The sequence below is a fragment of the Drosophila gunungcola genome, unplaced genomic scaffold (genome assembly GCF_025200985.1).
Source record: "Drosophila gunungcola strain Sukarami unplaced genomic scaffold, Dgunungcola_SK_2 000001F, whole genome shotgun sequence".
Lineage (NCBI taxonomy): Eukaryota > Metazoa > Arthropoda > Insecta > Diptera > Drosophilidae > Drosophila > Drosophila gunungcola.
Genome location: NW_026453197.1, coordinates 9,695,903 through 9,712,863, shown reverse-complemented (window position 1 = coordinate 9,712,863; position 16,961 = coordinate 9,695,903). Strand labels below are relative to the sequence as shown.

The 16,961-nt window shown below is 37.1% G+C and overlaps 1 protein-coding gene across 1 annotated transcript in view; it reads left to right on the top strand.

Annotated features, from left to right (window-relative positions):
* LOC128262351 (kinesin-like protein KIF20B) overlaps nt 1-15,634 on the top strand; it is a 66,817-nt gene extending 51,183 nt beyond the window's left edge. The window contains exon 4 of the mRNA XM_052996543.1: nt 15,619-15,634. The gene's annotated coding sequence lies outside the window, so the exon portion shown is untranslated. The remainder of the gene's footprint in view (nt 1-15,618) is intronic.
* Nucleotides 15,635-16,961: the final 1,327 nt, after the last annotated feature.

The following is a 16,961-nucleotide window of genomic DNA, read 5'->3' as shown; positions in this document are numbered from 1 at the left end:
AATGATATTTTTAGCCTGCCAAATCCATGAACCTGTCACTCTCAATCAGCGACCTCATTTAAATTGCAACGTCCAAAATTTTACTTATATTTTTATTTTATGACTTAAAAAATGTTTACCGTTCATTTGAGCGTATGCAAATAATGTCATAAATAAAATGGCTGTACGCCATGACCTTTCTGGCATTATACCTGATATTCATACCACGTGAAATTAATGTTACAGGGCGTATTAGGTGCATCGTAAATGGCCTCTGAATTAAGTTAAGTTGACAGCTACAAAATGTTTTGCATTGATATTGCTATTTACTAATAAAATAATACTTTTAAATTTCTTAATAACAAATAATTTCTAAATATATTTAGTGTTTAATGTTCTTAGTTACATGAACTTGTCTGGACTTTTCGGAATTAATGATACAATAAAACAAATTTCTATAGCAACTTTTAAAGAAAACTCCTGTTATTCATATATTTCTAGGGTAATTTCGGGCTCACTTAACTGATACTGTATGCCTCCTTTTTTTGGCACTGTTGCTCCGTGGTTTGTGTCATTCATTTGGCTTTTGTTCCACTTGGCTGTTACCCACCCACCGCAATTTTTGCCTGCTGTCGCTGCCATTGTGCCGAGCCTCATTTATTTTACTTACTCGCATGCGATGGCAATGGCGATGCCGCCAACGTCGCGTCATTTATGACACCTTGACAGAAAAATGAGCACACACCACAGGTGTAGAGGGGCCATAGGGGGCATGGGCGCCAGGTGAGGTCGGTCTACGTGGGTGTCTGGGGTGCGGTTGTTGCCAAACGCACATTCATAATTTCATTTTCCACTGAGACGACGAAGGCACTCGCTATGTCCTCGTCCCACTCTCTCTGGCCATTTTACTTGTCATTATACCCTGACAGAAAGTTCCTTCTTTTTCAAAGATCATAAAAACAATTAATAAGTTTTACGAGTATGCAAGTCCTAAGCTTATTGCACTTTAGAAAAATTTTTATAAGGTAAACATTTATTTTTTTACTACACTTTTAATGTATTTTTACAGATTATTTATTTTGTATATATAAGTTTAACAAAAAAATCGGTATTCCATATAAGCCGTTACAAGATTTAAAATGATTTACGTATTGTCGAATTAAAATTAAATTAAAATTAAATATTTATTCATTGTAGAAATTGTTTTCAAAAAATACTTAGAAAGAGTAGTTCCTACGATAGGTTTTTAACTTTTTTTATCGCTTCCCCCTCAATTTTTTTTTTTTGTATTCCCATCCTCCCGCCGTGTCTCTTTGTGTCGCCTTATTATGCGTCTGAAATTGAAAAACTTTGTTTGCCGGCACGCTGGGGTTAACAAATAGGCTGCCTTGACTTGGCCTTCCCCCGAGTCCTCCGACTCCCTCTTCCGTTTGTGGCAACACCCAGAAGTGCGTCACATAATTTGATGCCTTTTATGGCTTTTAATTTGTTGCCGCCGCTTCTGTGTCACTTGGTTTTTTCTTTTCCTTTCCGTCTTCCTTTCTTTTTTATTATTATTTGAATCTGCCAGTTGTCAGTGTTTTTTAATGAATTCCTTGGGCTAATGAGAGTGAGGAAAAGCGGAAGATGTTGAAAAAGCAAGTGAAAAGCTTAATTTAAAATGGCAAATTTGGCAACAAGTGTGTGGATGCCCCATCAGCTGATCAAATTGGCCAGTTTCGATGAGTGCGTGTCCAGGTGAAAGTCATTTTCCCCCTTCGAAGAGAAACGTGCATCAAATGACCCGTCAAAAACGGTGTTTAACCCAAGGGGAACTTAAAACGAGTTGGTAAACAATGATTTCTTGGGGTAGATGAAAAAGTTAGGGCACTAGGGGCTAATGGGCGTGTCCCTGTCGCGTGATCTCGTTGCCTTGATTGCCTGCTCCAGCAACGAAAATTGATTTTGCTTGTTTATTGCAAAATATTGTTTGTTATTGTTTTCGCCGTCGAAGGCATCTTCCCCAGTTATTGGTATATTCCGGTCTCTCGGTCCACTCACGTTCGCCGAAAATCGCGATTTGGTTCTTGTTGACAAACGGCAGTTGGGTCTCCCTTCACTTTTTGGTATTCGAGCGCGAGAAGAAGAAAACTGATTGTTTTTGTGGGTGCTGCATGGTGCAATGCGTTTTATGGTGTCTGGAAATTTTAATTCAATGCATATTGAAATCATTGAAATCACGCTAATAGTCCCAACTATATTAAAAGTTAAGTTGAGAGTTAAAAAACAAATGAATTCACTAGAAACTTCAGCTTATATCATCTGAAAATACGGTTGTAGTCCCAAATTTCTTTGCAACCTTCTGCTAGCGAAATTCGCAATATTTGCATATTCTTATGTCGTTTCGCTCTCCATATTTGCCAACATCCCGATGCATCGCCTTACTTCTAGCCATCCATCAGCTATGGAACACGTTTATAAATTATGCAGTTTGCACTAAAAAGTAACAACACAAGCCATGCTCAGCCTTTTGTTGCTCCCAGTAAGAGCCTTTTGTTTACACTTTTAATAAACAACACACAGATAGAAAAGAGGAGCGCAGAATCCACAACCCATGTGCATTATGGAAGCCTTCCTGTTGCACCTGTCAACAGAGAGAAAAAATGGGTAAGAGTATTTTAGTTATAAAGCCTAACGATATATATACATATTTACAATTTTTACTTATAAATTAAAGGGCACTTGTCATTATATTGTTGACATTTTAGTTGCTTGTAAGGTCTTTTGAAGGGCACTTCATATTTTCTTCATGTCAATTAAATGTAAATTATTATTGGTAGTGGCTAAAAAGGGAGAATGGAATATAATTTTTTCTCACTGCATTTTTGCATTTGTTGCTGTGCTATTTGCCATTTGCTTTTTTTTAAATTGCTTCTTTGTGTTCTCGTGCAAATTTCGACGGTTTTTACCTTTAGTTCTGTGCTTTTTTATTTTGTTACCAACCCCCCCACCCAGTTTTTGCGTTTTCCAGTGGTGTTTTTGTTGGCCAACCTTTTGTGCCATGTGCGGCTGCTTTATTCAGTGCATTTTGTTTGCATATCAAAATGCGTGAAATGTGTGCAGAAACGATGGGTATGCGGTGGTGTGTGGGGGGAATAGTTTTGGATGGAATATATACAGCGGCTTTGTTCCCGTTCTGGGCCAACTTATTAGCGACGTTTCGGCCCGGCATTTTGCCATGCATAAAAATGTAAGCTCTGCCAGGGCCAGCGAAATTTATGTGCGTATAAATATACATGTGAGTGAGAGAGAAAAATAAACGAAATTTTTACTGCCGCATTTCTTTCGGTGGCACAACTTCTTCTTTAAATATGCGGCGCATTTTTGGCTTAGCAAAAACCGCCAAATTAACTTGCCCAACTAGAGCAACTGCGAACATAAAAACATGTGGGATATTTAGAGACGCTGAGTCACTTAAATGATCCCTATATTTCAAAAGCCTACAAAAAGAAAGGAAAAACATTCGGAACTGGCAAAAAACCACCATAATAAAATGATAGAGGTAGTATAGATCCAAGGTTATCTTTTCGTATTACTTAATTAAACTCTTGATATCAATAAATGTTTCCTTTCATAACATTTGCGAAATATATATTTATTTATAGTATTATTTACCCCAAATATGGTACTATTATTTTAAATCGTATTCCATCCATTTGAATTGCATTTGACAACTTCTAATTCCATAATTTCTTCATCGCCCCACTTAATCTCTTGTAATTCCTCAAGGGTTTTAGCATATCTAATTAATCCGGCTTTCGTGTTCACGGTTGTGTCTCAGCCTCATTGGCACATCTCTGCCCTGATCGTTGTCCTGACAACACTGATCTCCGAAAATGACCCAAATAAAAAGGAGGGAATGGAAACTACTGCGGTGACATTTGCCAGGGCCAAAAACACTGCGCTTCACATCACACAAAATGCCAATGGTTATGCTAATGCTAAGGTGGGATATCCAGCGGGAGATTCAGGACCAAAGCTCGAGCAGCCGCAGCCAGTCAACTTGTATTCCAACTTTATGCCATTTGGCCACCATCGGACTGTAAGTGGGGTCTGTCAGCATGTGTGCAGGTCCTAAACTCAATGGCACCCTTAATTCTCCACCCTCTCTTGTCTTCTGCTCTGTGTGTCTCCACTGAGAGAAATCATGTTTGAGGCTAAAATATTTATTTTATTCAATTTAGTTAGTCACAAATTAAATTAAAGCTTAATTTTTATCCTTGTTCGTTTTATCGCTGTTTTAAAATTTGTTTTATTCTCAGAATTTTATTACAGAATTACGATATAAATTTTATTAAAATCGGACAAATCATTAAAAAACAGCTTCTTACGACTATTTAATTCCTTCAGTGTCCATTTGAGGGGATTATGCGGCACAAGGTGAAGCAGAGAGAAGAGGGCTGAGAAAGGACATGGGATGACAGGGCTGGGAAAGTCAGCGGGGATGGAATGGGGCAGGATCAAGCGGTCAGCGGGTAGTTCCTGTTAAATTCAGGTGTGTTCGCCCATCTCCTGGCAATTCTGCACTAACTGCATGAGCTCATGTGCCTTAGTGTGTGTGTGTGTGAGTGTTTGCGTCGCCGTGTGTTTGTCCGAGCTAATACCTTTTTATGACCGTCATATGTTAATGCGCCTTCATTAACATTTTAATGTCGACGGTCCCAATAAAATAACACCGAAACAGAAAAAAAGAAAGCGGAAAAGCGCAAAGCAAACCCACAATCGTCGCTTAATTAAAAAATTTAATTTAACAAAAGCAAATAAAGGAATACAATGAAAACGGAGAGAAAGGCAAACAACAAAATACCATAATTTGACATAAAATCTGGGATCCATGGTTGATTTTAACTTTGAAATGTAAAAAATACATGCTAATGTAAATAAAACAAAAATATTTAAAAGCCAAAAGCCTAACTAAATAATGTGTAACGAAAACTGACCGATGTCCATTATTGCATTTTGGGATTTCTTAAAATTTACAGTTAAGTTAAAAAATGTTTACGGAATCTGACCTGAAAAAGGTAGAAAAAATGCGTTTGGTTTGAGGTGCATAATGAAGGTAAAACAGAATCACGGAAAGAACCATACTTCCCACTTAAAATCCACGAGCGCGTAAAGAGTTTGACGAAAAAGTAATTTTAAGCGTCGTTTAATTTTCATTTTGCGTAACTTTTTTCTTTCCAAACCCCGTCATTATCCCGTTCCATGTCGACCCTTTGCTGAGGTGTTTTTTCATAAACCTTTTTGCTGTACGCTGTCCAATGGACATTTGAGCAGAAAAAACCCAGTACTTTTTTAACAAAGTTAATTTTTACGCTCTGCTCTCTGATTTTACGCAGTGTTTTGCCTTCTTCTAACTTGCGTTTCTTTGCTTTTGTGGAGTTGGCTGCAATCAAACAGCAGAAATTTGGAAACAAGTATCAAGGGCTCTGTTTTGTTATGCGAAAATGTCTTTTTTTATTGAGTCCATCAAAATGGCATAGATAAAGTCAACTGAAGGGGTGGACAGAAAATTGTTTGTAGTAGGAGGCAAATAAAGGATGAAGGGTAAATGGTTATATTGTCTTTTTAACGTTGTAAGATAGTTTGTTTGTGTTAATTGTTCGGCATTCCGTACATCATGGCGTATGAGTAATATATCATGTTTTAATTGCAGGTCACGCAGGAGAACTCCAAAACAAATGCATTAATGCATAGTGCTTATAATATTATTATCATTTTTGATAATTTTTAAAAAATAATAATCATGTTTTCCCGAGGTACGTTATGTTAGTACTTATGATTTATTCCTTTTCTTTTGAGGACCAACATAAAGGTATTTGCGTTTAACTGCATACCTATTTCTTCCCATTATTTTTTTTAACAAATTCTTTATCCGAATTTATGGTTTATTCCTGTAATTTTAAAGTCCTTAAAATATCCCATTAGCAATTCTCACGAATACCCAACACATACTTTAATTTCGTAAGATGTTTACCTATTTATGGTTGGGGTTTTGGGTCAAATCCATATGCATGGGGGAGTGAGAGGTTCCGATTGCGTGAGGGAGATAGCAAGAAACAAGCACAGGTAGTGGGGAAAACATGAGCCAAGTGCCCTTGCTCTTGCACTGATCAAGTCAGGTGGACCTTTGCCTCAATCTCAGTTGCAGTTTGGACAGGAGCAAACAGCGTTAAGGTGGGGTGAAAACAGAGCGGGACGGCGAGTGTGTGTGATAGAGACGGCATCCGAGTGTCGGGCAAATGCAATTTGCATATGCATGAAGCTCTGTGGCCGACATTTTTGCAAGTGTAAAGTGTAAGAGGTGCAAATGACGGTAACCAGGGGGCAAAGGGTGCAATTGCAGACAACAGCAATGACTATGCAAAAACAACAACCAAAGAAAAGGAGGCGGAAGAAGAAGAACAAGGAGCAAAGTCCTTGCTTAAAGTTCCAACAGTTCTTAAAGTTTGTCCTCATTGTATTAAGTCCTTTTGTGTTTGAAAATTGAAATTGTATACAATAGTCTTTACTTAATTTTAAAATTATAAATATAAGGATAATTTAACAAATTATAAAATTTCTGACAAATGGATTTTTTTAAATAAATTCAATTTAATTTAATTGAAAACTGTTGAGTTCTGGCCGCTTTTCCTGAGTGCAACATCGCAACTTTGGTTCCTGCCTGTTTTATGTTTCTGCTGACTAACTGTGCCACGCCCCCAACCGTTTTTAATTAGTCATTTGCCCGAAATCTATATGCAAAACCGGCACCTGTTTTTACTTGTGCCGTAATTTCCCTCCGCTGCCACAGTCACTGCCATTTGTATACGCATTCGGTGTACTCCCGTTTGTGTTATTGTTTTTAATTTGAGATTTCTCGAGAAGTTGTAAATTCATTACTTATTCACTTGACGGCAAAAGAATCAGGGGAAAAGCTAGAGCCAGAGTGAGCAACGGCAAAGGAAAAGCTGAGCGCAAAAATAAATTAAAAATGTAAATTAAATTAGTAACTTCAGTGCGTCTGTCAAGTTCTTGGCTGATTTATTTGGCAGGCCAGCCAAATGGCCAGTCACTGCCTCACCGCCCACCGTCTTTTCCACCGGAATAATTAAGGAATTTGAAGACTTTCATTTGGCTCTCTCCCTTAACTTGACCTTCAGCAAAGTTGTACATGGCAAAGTGTGGAAAATCTCTGGGACAAAAATCTAATAAGTATTCGCACACACATGCCGGACAAACTTTATTGCATAAATTTTTAAATGCCAGGGAGTCAGGCGGGTGAGATATAAATGTCACAGAAAATATTGCAAGACTTTGCCATTCGTTCGCTGCCATTTCCCCGGTTTTTTCTCGCCACGCACGAACATACATCTTAACCCCCTGCAGCCCCTGGTCGGCATAGTAACGCTGCGAGTTGTTCAGTGGCTGCAATCAGCCAGTCAAACTTGGCTGCTCTGGCGTCTGGCATCAAGATAAATGCACAAGTTCATTCTCAGTTTAAGTCAAATACCCTGCAAAGTACAGGCGACATTTCGGGGGGTTAAATCATCCATTTCTTATAAGTATTTATTTGTTTAAGGGATGACAAGCCATTTAAATACAAAAAATGAAGTACTTAAATTAAAAAAAAAAATTAAACAAAATTGTGTTAATAACATGTTTCCTTTTTTTTGTGTTACACTAAAAATATATATATTAAAATATTTAAAGCGTCAACATTGTAATTAAATTCACTAATGGAGTTATGTATATCTCTATGGTAAAGAAAGACCATTTACTATTGACAAAATTTAATAATATTCTTTTCGTTATGTGCCCAATAAAAGACTCTTCAAGATCCGAGTGGATTGAATATTCAAACCTGACTTGAATTGATTAATTCTTTACCGATTTCGCGAACTAAAACAAAAACAGCATCAACAAATTAAGTTAAACTGGTACGTAGTGCATCTGCATTTGCTGCTCCCTAATTTCCATTTTCATTCGCTTGTTTTTTCTTTGGGGGGGAAAGGCGGGATTTTTGTGCTGCATTCGCTTTGCATGGAAAGCGGGAAAATGTTGTTGATATTTGCTGCATGCCACGAAGCATGGCTTGGCTTGGCAAGCGCATTGCATATTTGCTTTAAACTTTTGTGTCAGCAATGAAAGTGAGACGAGCTGAGCGGGCTGACGGGAAATGTTGGGGGAAATGCAGATGAGTGGGAAAAACCTTCTGAGATAGACACACAGTCACAGTGGCCAACGCAGTTGCCTTGCAGCTTTACTCAGACATCAGAAAGTTGTGACATCCACGGAAACAAACAAACTCCCACGCACCTTTGACGATTTTTTGCTGTTTGTAAAGTTCTATATTTTTTTAGTAGTTTTTCTTGGCATTTATGTACTTCCTTCACAAAAAAGTTTCCTAACCTGGAAGAGATTATTTCAGTTGATGCCAAGCTAAAATATTTACACGTATTTCCTGCAGCATAAAAACAGACACATGAGAAAGCGACCAAAATCTGCCAAACACGCTGCCTTTTAATTAACAAAGTCCTCACACAATTTATTGCCCATCAAAGGGTCGACATACCTGCACTCGAAAAAAATTGATTGTTATTTACTGACATATTACACATATTTAATTGGTAGTTTTTTCTCAGTTTTAACACATTAAGTTATATAAATGCAACAAATATTTAGGAACTGCTTGGGTGAGGTTTTACGATAATAAGTTTGCGGGTCAATTTTGTTTAAATTAAATTAATGAGATTTATAAATATAAAAACATCTTTTTTCTGTGTCCCTTAACTCATTATTTATTTCAACCTGAGTTCATCCACGGGTTGCTTAATTCATCGCCGAAATTCTGTTGAAAACTGGAAATTGTGTGTGCGTGTGCAAATAAATGGCAGACTCTTCCAAATATTAACACCGCGTATACGTAATTTTTAATTGATTTGGCCACAGTTGGCAAACAGAACAGTAACAACACAGGCCACGTTGAATAATCCCATTGTTGGTGGCTGGCCAGTGAAAATGGAGATGAGGTATATAATATAGACACAGGGGAGTGGTACGCACATAATAAGCCCAGCGTTTTGTGTTTTAATTGCATATATTAAGGTCCATTTGCCATGACATATTTTGTGTATTTAGCACACACAGTCGCTTAGAAATAGGGGGCATGAGGGTAATGAGATAGCCATAATATGTTGTGGGGCCTTTGTTCCCTGTTAGTCCATTGTTGCATCTCTATAGGAGGTTGCTCACAAGTAAATTATAAACCTATTTGTTAAGAGGTATTTCACCAATTGATTGACAGAAGATCTATTGTGTGCAAGTCGTGGCAATTGTTTAGAGGCAAGGCTAATCAGCCAAAAAGTTTACTGGGACTGGGAAATATTGGAGATATTGAAAAATTTAGCTCTTAAAACCAGTCATAAGCTCTACAAAAGAAATTCCTATTAATATGAAAAGATTTCGGTGTATTCCTACTAAATGGAATACAGCTTTAACATAAAAATTCTAGAATATGTTGTTAAAACAATTAAACATACGTTTATTTTTAAACGAATTAGCTACCTCACTTTGAGTTCATCCAATTGTTTACTTCATTTAAAAATCTGTTGTAAACTCTACTTAATTTGTAGCAAATATGGCCAACTCTTACCCAATTAGCTCAACTCAAAAAAATTAAATCAAACAATTTATTGATTTCTTTTAATAAGCATTTAAAATATTTATCTGAAAGAATGCTAATTTAATATTTCACAGGAGTAAAGTCAAAATATTGTTGTAAATTTTGCAAATCGTTAAAAATTTTTGCTCTATTAATTTTGATTTGGGTCACCAAAGAGTTCAGTCACCAGAAACTGTAGATCCAGTGTGTTTAGGCAATGTGTTGGTTGACCTTTTTGGGACTAATTAATTTATATCAACATTTCAATGTTAAGCCAAACAAAACAATCAGCTTAATGTCCTTCAAGCTTGCCTGAACCTATATCTATGTGTGTATTGTGGTGTTTCCACACTCCTTGCTGTGTGTGTGTACTTTAAAAGAGGGCTGGTTCAAGGTTGTAAGATTTATTGTGGGTTACATTTGTCAAGAAATACATTAAATCAGTGCTAAAGATCTTTGCAAACTTCCAAGAATAAAATATTGATTTAGGCATCAAGTCGACAAACAGACAAATTATACATTTGGGCTAAAAGCTACTTCCTTTGAAAGACTCACCATTATAGGGCGAAATAATTTCAATAAAATAAGATATGGTTATGTCACTTTTTGATTTGGAGGCTACAAATCTATTTTTGCAAATGTTATACTATTTTGACAGTGCGACCTTCTTCAATACATTTTAAAATATCACTATTGGAGCTTCTGTTTATAGTTTTTGTATGTCACTTTTTGATTTATTTTTGGGCAACCCTCGTTTGCCTTGTTCCCCCATTGTGTTCAAAGGATTAACAGCCTCAAAGCTGCGGCTTTTACCATTTCCACACGGCGGCAGCTTTAAGCCGAGTCTTCTGCCGGCTGCTCCCCAATTCCCGTGTCTTGCCATTCTTCTTCTAATTCTTCTTCTCGTGTTTATCTTGGCCAAGAGACTTTTGGCCGTGCCCCCTCTTTCAGGGCGTTGGTTCCTGGTACTTGGTTCGTTGGGTCTTGTACAAAGTTGTTGTTCTTGTTGGAAATCTCCGAGTATGTTTGGCTGTGTCAGTGTTTGTACACTCTGGCCGCCTGTTTGTTTGGCCAACTGTTTAACTTGGCTCTTTTGGCAGCTCCGCCCCTTCACGGGCCACAACAACATACCATCGCACACAAGTACCCCAAAAACCGAACACACACCTCTCTACCCTCTTGACGCACAGCCATTAAGCATTTTAAAGTGCCGGCAAATTGAATTATGGTTTTATGTGTGAACACAAATCGATCATAAAACACTAATTACGCTGCCCAAACTAAAAGCGTTAACACGCTCTCCCGGAACTCATGGCACATGGCTCATGGCTCATGGCTCATGGCTCATGGCACATGGCTCATGGCTGCTGTCTGCTGGCTTCTGGCTGCTGGCTCAGATGGAATTAGCCACCCACTAACACCGTTGCAGACACGGCGATTAAAAGCTTAATTATCCCATTGCGACACTTCATTAGTTTCGGCCAAGTCGTCCTGCTGGCGAAACGGCATCTCATGTTCCCGCAGCATGTCCTCTTCCTCGCTCACCGAAAACTTCCTCGCCACGTTTATTGCAATTAATTTCCTTAAGTTCAGTTTTAGTTTTAAGTACTTCCTGGTTGTGTGTGTGCGTCCTCTCAAACGGTGAGAATATTTTTCGGGGGAGAGGTTTCGAAAAGTATCCTGAAAGTTGCCTTTATTTCGGGTTCAACTCGTGTTAAGCACGATTGTATTTTGTTTTGAGCGTTATTTTTGTGTTTTTTTAATAATTTTATTCTTAAGCTTAACTCTTTGTAAATTCAGATATTCAGCTTATAATTGCTAATGATAAATGATATAGCTATGCTAGCCTTATTGTTGCATATTTATTAAATGATATATTATTCCTGACATTTTTAGCTAATATATTCTAAAAATTTGCAAAACTAAACTACAAAAAATATACAAATATTATAAAAAAATTTCTATATTTAATATCCGTCTATATTTAATAAATGGATCGCACAAAACCATTATTAGCCAAGAGTTTTTTTGAGCCGTTGCCCAAGGCAGCGACAGACCCTTAAAACGGAATATAAAATTTTAAAATCCTCAAGACATGCATCATGGAAAAGTGCCATTACCGGGAATCGAAAAGAAGGAAATATATTTCCTGTCCGCTGCTCAATTAAATCGGATGCCACAGGGAGAAACAAGACCTGCACCTGTCTTCCATCTCGGGCTTTTGGCTTTTGTGATATTTTGCTTTTCCACGGCTAATGGAAATTTCCGTTAGTCCGTTGTGAAGCTTATTTTTCTTTGCGCAGCTTTTCACAGATTCAATTTGAAACGGTACATTGAATTAAATTACATAAACGAAGATGGGCGACGACGATGGCAGCATGCGGATGCTAGGGCAACCGGTCAAGCGGCAACCGTAACAATAATATGGCCCACAAAATCGCATAACAATGAAAATGGCTAAATAAAAAGCCAACAACAATAGTAGAAAGTCTTCTCAAAAAGAGCTTACCCACCACAAGAAAGGAGCAAAATGCGAAATGAACTTCAACCGTGGAATTGGCAATGCTCTGCTGAATATTCGAATAAAAAAATTGAAAATGCTACTTATTAGATTGGTACTATGTACATAATTAGAGTACACCAATAGTGCAACGCAAAATAATTGACATAAAAATATCTAAACTATTGTTTCGCATTCATTATAATTCGTTTGGTAAACTTTTGCTTTAGCTTAAATAATTGTTTAAAAAACATGTTGTAGCTAAACACATTCTGTTTTTTTTTTTGTAATCCATTTCTTAAGAATAAAAACGCACATATGAATAGAGTATAACTAAGAGTTGGACCCAATCAAAGTAAAGTCATCGCCCATTGTAATAATAATTCTAAGGACATAGGCTAATGCACTTAAATTTTGACAAAAAGAAAGTCGAAAAGAACAGAAAAATAGCTGTGGAAAAAGTCGAGTCAATTAGGCGCGTTTCCGGTCAATTCGCTTTGTGCCTGCTTCTGGGTCCAGCGATTCAATTGCCAAAATCGGAGACAAGGGTGGGGTTTTGGGGTTGGGAATATCGGGGGATGTGACAAGAGAGCGAGAGCCAACACCCCATCGAAGCACTCAACTCCTAAGCGCATGGAAAGCCATCAGTGAAACGACATAAATTATGTTCTTTATGGCCACACTAGGCCAAGCAAAAGTTGACTTTTTGCATTGAACTCCGCTGCATAAATCAAAACTGGAAATGCGTCGTGATCGGGTAATGCATTCGAAAAAATACTATTCCTTTTGGAAAAGTTTAGAAAATAATGTAGTGTGTTAAATGTTTTGTTAAGGAATTCCTTTTAATTGTATGTATATATAGATAATGCTGCTAATTTATAAAAAAAAAAACATTTACATATACTAAAAGATTATCAAATGGCAGATCCTAGATTCTGTAAATCTTGATTTACAAATTTGTTTACTACTTTTATATAATTAAGGGCGTAACAGAAATCACTACGGTCTTAAAACTATGCATAAATTCGTATGAAAATGTGCAACAACATATTTAAAATCTAGAACAACTTTGCTTTTAAATTTTGTATAAGCTCCTATGGTTTTCAGTGACACCATCAATAAAAAAGTAGATTAATATTTTTCTCAGTGCCGCTGAGAGTTGGCTAACACTTTTTGGGGGCGACTCGTTTCGTAGTTTTGGCTCACGTAGACCAAGCCACGTTTGCCGTCCTGGGGCCGCTCCTACTTCTTGTCCGCTGCTCCTGTCGCCGCAGGAAGTGGCCGCACAATTTGGCACGTGTGATAAACTCAAAATTGTTGCTGGCAGCCATCGCTGGACGCGACTGCAAGTGTCAGCATTTTCCAGTCCAAAAACGAACAGATATAAAAAAAAGTTTGCGTTTTGCGCAGAGGGTTATCTGGCACATGTAGTTGACCTTGTGGGTGGCACAAAGTTGCCGCCATTAGGGGACTATTACCTGCGGGTCCCGCAAAATATTTTAAATTTCTAACACACTCTTCAGGTTTGCTTCTTTCGTTCTCGTTTTTCCTTACGTATTTTTCATTTTACGGCCTGCTACGGGCGGAATGCTTAAACTATTTAACTAAACTTAGTCGAACAATTAAAAATTTTTCAAATTCTTTGACATTTTTTTGTTGTGTTAAATTATGGTTCTGGCATGTTTATTAAAAAGTTTGCAGTCGAATTTTATTAAATATGGAAGGACTTTATTGCTGTTAATTTTATTTAGTTTTTTTTTTAACTTAAGTTGCGCGCTATAATAAACTTGCTAACTAAAATACTGAAAAACAGATGTGCTTTAAATTTGGAGATAAAATTTAAAAATTTGTATCTTAAAAAAAACCAATAATTAAAACTACAACAATTAATAAGTAAACATGTGGTATTAAATTAAGAGCTTGTAATCTATACATAATTCTAGTTTGATATTGTTACTGTTTTTGGACTGAATGAAATGGGTCAATAGAAGCAATTTCCGAACGTCCAGCTTTGTTCAACTCCATCTAGTTTAATCCCAGCATCGAATGTCTCACATTCGCCCCGTTCGCCTGCCAATGAAGTGAGCATTTGGCTTAATGGATGAACGGGATCCAGACTGTGGCCCTTCGATAGGAGCTGCAATGCATAAAGAAAACATGGCGCCAACAACGCAGCTCACAATGGCCTCGGGTCAAATGCGGCAGTATGCGTGAGTATCTGTGTTGCAGAGCTTACGTGGCCCTTAGGTGCATGCCCCAAATGCCCGATGGCAGCCTACTTGCGCCAATTACACGTACTCACACTCACACTCACAAAAATAAACTTCACGAAATGTTTGGTATCCAAAATGCAAATACTATTTTACGTCAGAAAAATGCCTTTTAAGTGTTTCATAATGCATATAGTTATATTTGCGCACACTCAATTTCGTTGTATTATTATATATATTATATAAAAAATAAAATGCCTATTAAGTGTTTATTTCATAGAATTTTTGATTTTTTTAATGTATAATTGATAATAAATTGTAAAAACAATATTTTTAACGTCTAAAGAAATTTGAGAAATATATAACATTCCTTCAAAATAATTGATATATTTGGTAACAATAAAAAAACAACTTAACTTTAAAGAATTATTTCCAATGTTAACGAAAAAAGAATAGTAATTTTTTCTTTAACTGCAGATAGTGGACAGTTATTGGGGACAGAAACCGATGCCCGGGGGTCGTGTGATAACCAGCCCTTTGAAGTGCTCAACTCTCATGTATTTGGCCAAAAGGCAATGGGATCTACTCGGGGGTATGAATACATAGACATGGAACTCCATGTTCTTTGTTTCCAGCGTTTGTCTCTCGTCTAATTAAAGGCGTCGCACGTATAGATTTCATTTTTGGCGGACGACTAATGGGCGCCCCTTGACCGCAGCTGCCACACCGAGAAGCGCCAATCGCTCACTCCGCTAACAGCATGTCCTCCACATCCACTCCATTGTAATTTGCAACTTGAAAATGTTGACCAGCTGCACTCGGGCACTCAAAGTGCTGATGCGCTGATTCGACGAACAAAAGCAACCATACCTCATCAAACAAATAGAAGGATTGGATTCTATAGACGAATATTTAGACACTCTTTCAAATTAAAAAATGCTTATAAAGTTAATAAAATTTAGAGCCCAAGTTTTTAAGTGATTTAACTGTTATGAATCCCTATTAAAAACTCAATATAATATATTTGAGAGTCTTACTTTAAGCAACGACCGCTTTGTAAGTATATATAGTATGTATAACAGCTTAATTCATACTTTTTAAAAAGTTTGGCTGGGTTTTAAGTGAATATATTTATTTTTTTTAAAAGCAGTGAATTTTTTTAAATTCTCTTTTTTTAATTCCCTAAAAAATATAAAAAAAAAACCCAAAACAATATATTTAATACCTTTTGCACTCTTTCCTTTCAGCTCTACAAAGTCTCGCTCGAAATTATACCACCCTCTGTGAGGGAATATAAATGGGCATGCGAAATGAGTCATTACAGATATGGTATGTATATGCAATCAGGCGGGCATCCGCCCCCGCAACCCTGATAAAAAACACCCCCTTTTCAACCCTGGGGGCAACCACATCGAGTCATTTGTTAACAATCCAGAGCGGTGGCGGTTTTCAGGGCCAGCGCCAAATGCGCGGAAGTGTGTAGTCGGATGTGGTTAAGCATACGCCATGTGGGCCATCAAAATTTTGTTTTTGTCGTCGCTGCGCTCGTTCACTGGCGCGCTTTTGATTTACACTTTTTTTTCAGTTGGATTTTGGTGTTTTTTTTGTTTTGCTTTGGTGCGGATTTGGGGGTGGATGAAAATAGCGGGGGTCTGGGTTTTATTAAGCAAATGTGCATGAAAATCTATGCACGGATACGCGCGCAATAATGTGAAATTTATGGCTCGCAAACGTGACACTCTTTGCTAAAGCTGCAACTAGACTTCGCGGTGTCCTGCACTTTGAAAAAAAAATTTTAATAACTAAAACCAATATTTTAATAACATAAGCAATATTTAAACATATTGTTTTATTTAATGTTGAAAAAAAGTGTTTTCTGAAAAAAAATATGTTTTTTAGAATACAAAGATTTATTTTATATATTTCTTGATTTTTGAAAATATTTTAGACATTTGTTGTTCATTTGTTTATATTACTCAAGCAATTTTTCATTTATTTCAAATCATTTATAAAATAAACTTGCTGATCTTAATTATTTTCTATACATAAACATAAACAAGAAAATTACATGATTAGTTTTCAGAACTTTTTTTATAAGGCTTTAAAGTTTTTAATTTATACATTTTTGAGTGTACGCCCCCATCCATTTTGGCCACGCCCCCTGCGAGGCGGAAACTGCTCATTTCGCCTCCGGCTGAGGAATGAAGGGTTGAACGTAGATGCCTCTCGCAGTTCGCTCAGCATGCAGTTTTAATTGTTTTGTCGCTAAAATATGTTGGTTGCCTCCCAATGTCTGTGCACTGCAGCTCCCCTCGTCTGCTGCATTTTATGGCATTTAATTTTGTGCAAGCACATATACACAGAATATTTACAAACTTTCGCTTTAATATTGTATCGTAAAATAAACAGGACGAGCATATAGGTTTCAACTCTAGGTTTTCCTATCACATGTTCCCATTCCATTTGCATGTTTTAGTTGACCGCAGTGAACATTTATTTGTCCCGAATTTTTTCACAAATTTTTGATTGCAGTTTTTCGCCATTTCATTCGGATTGCAATTGATGCTGCTTTGAGGATAACTATTTTTTC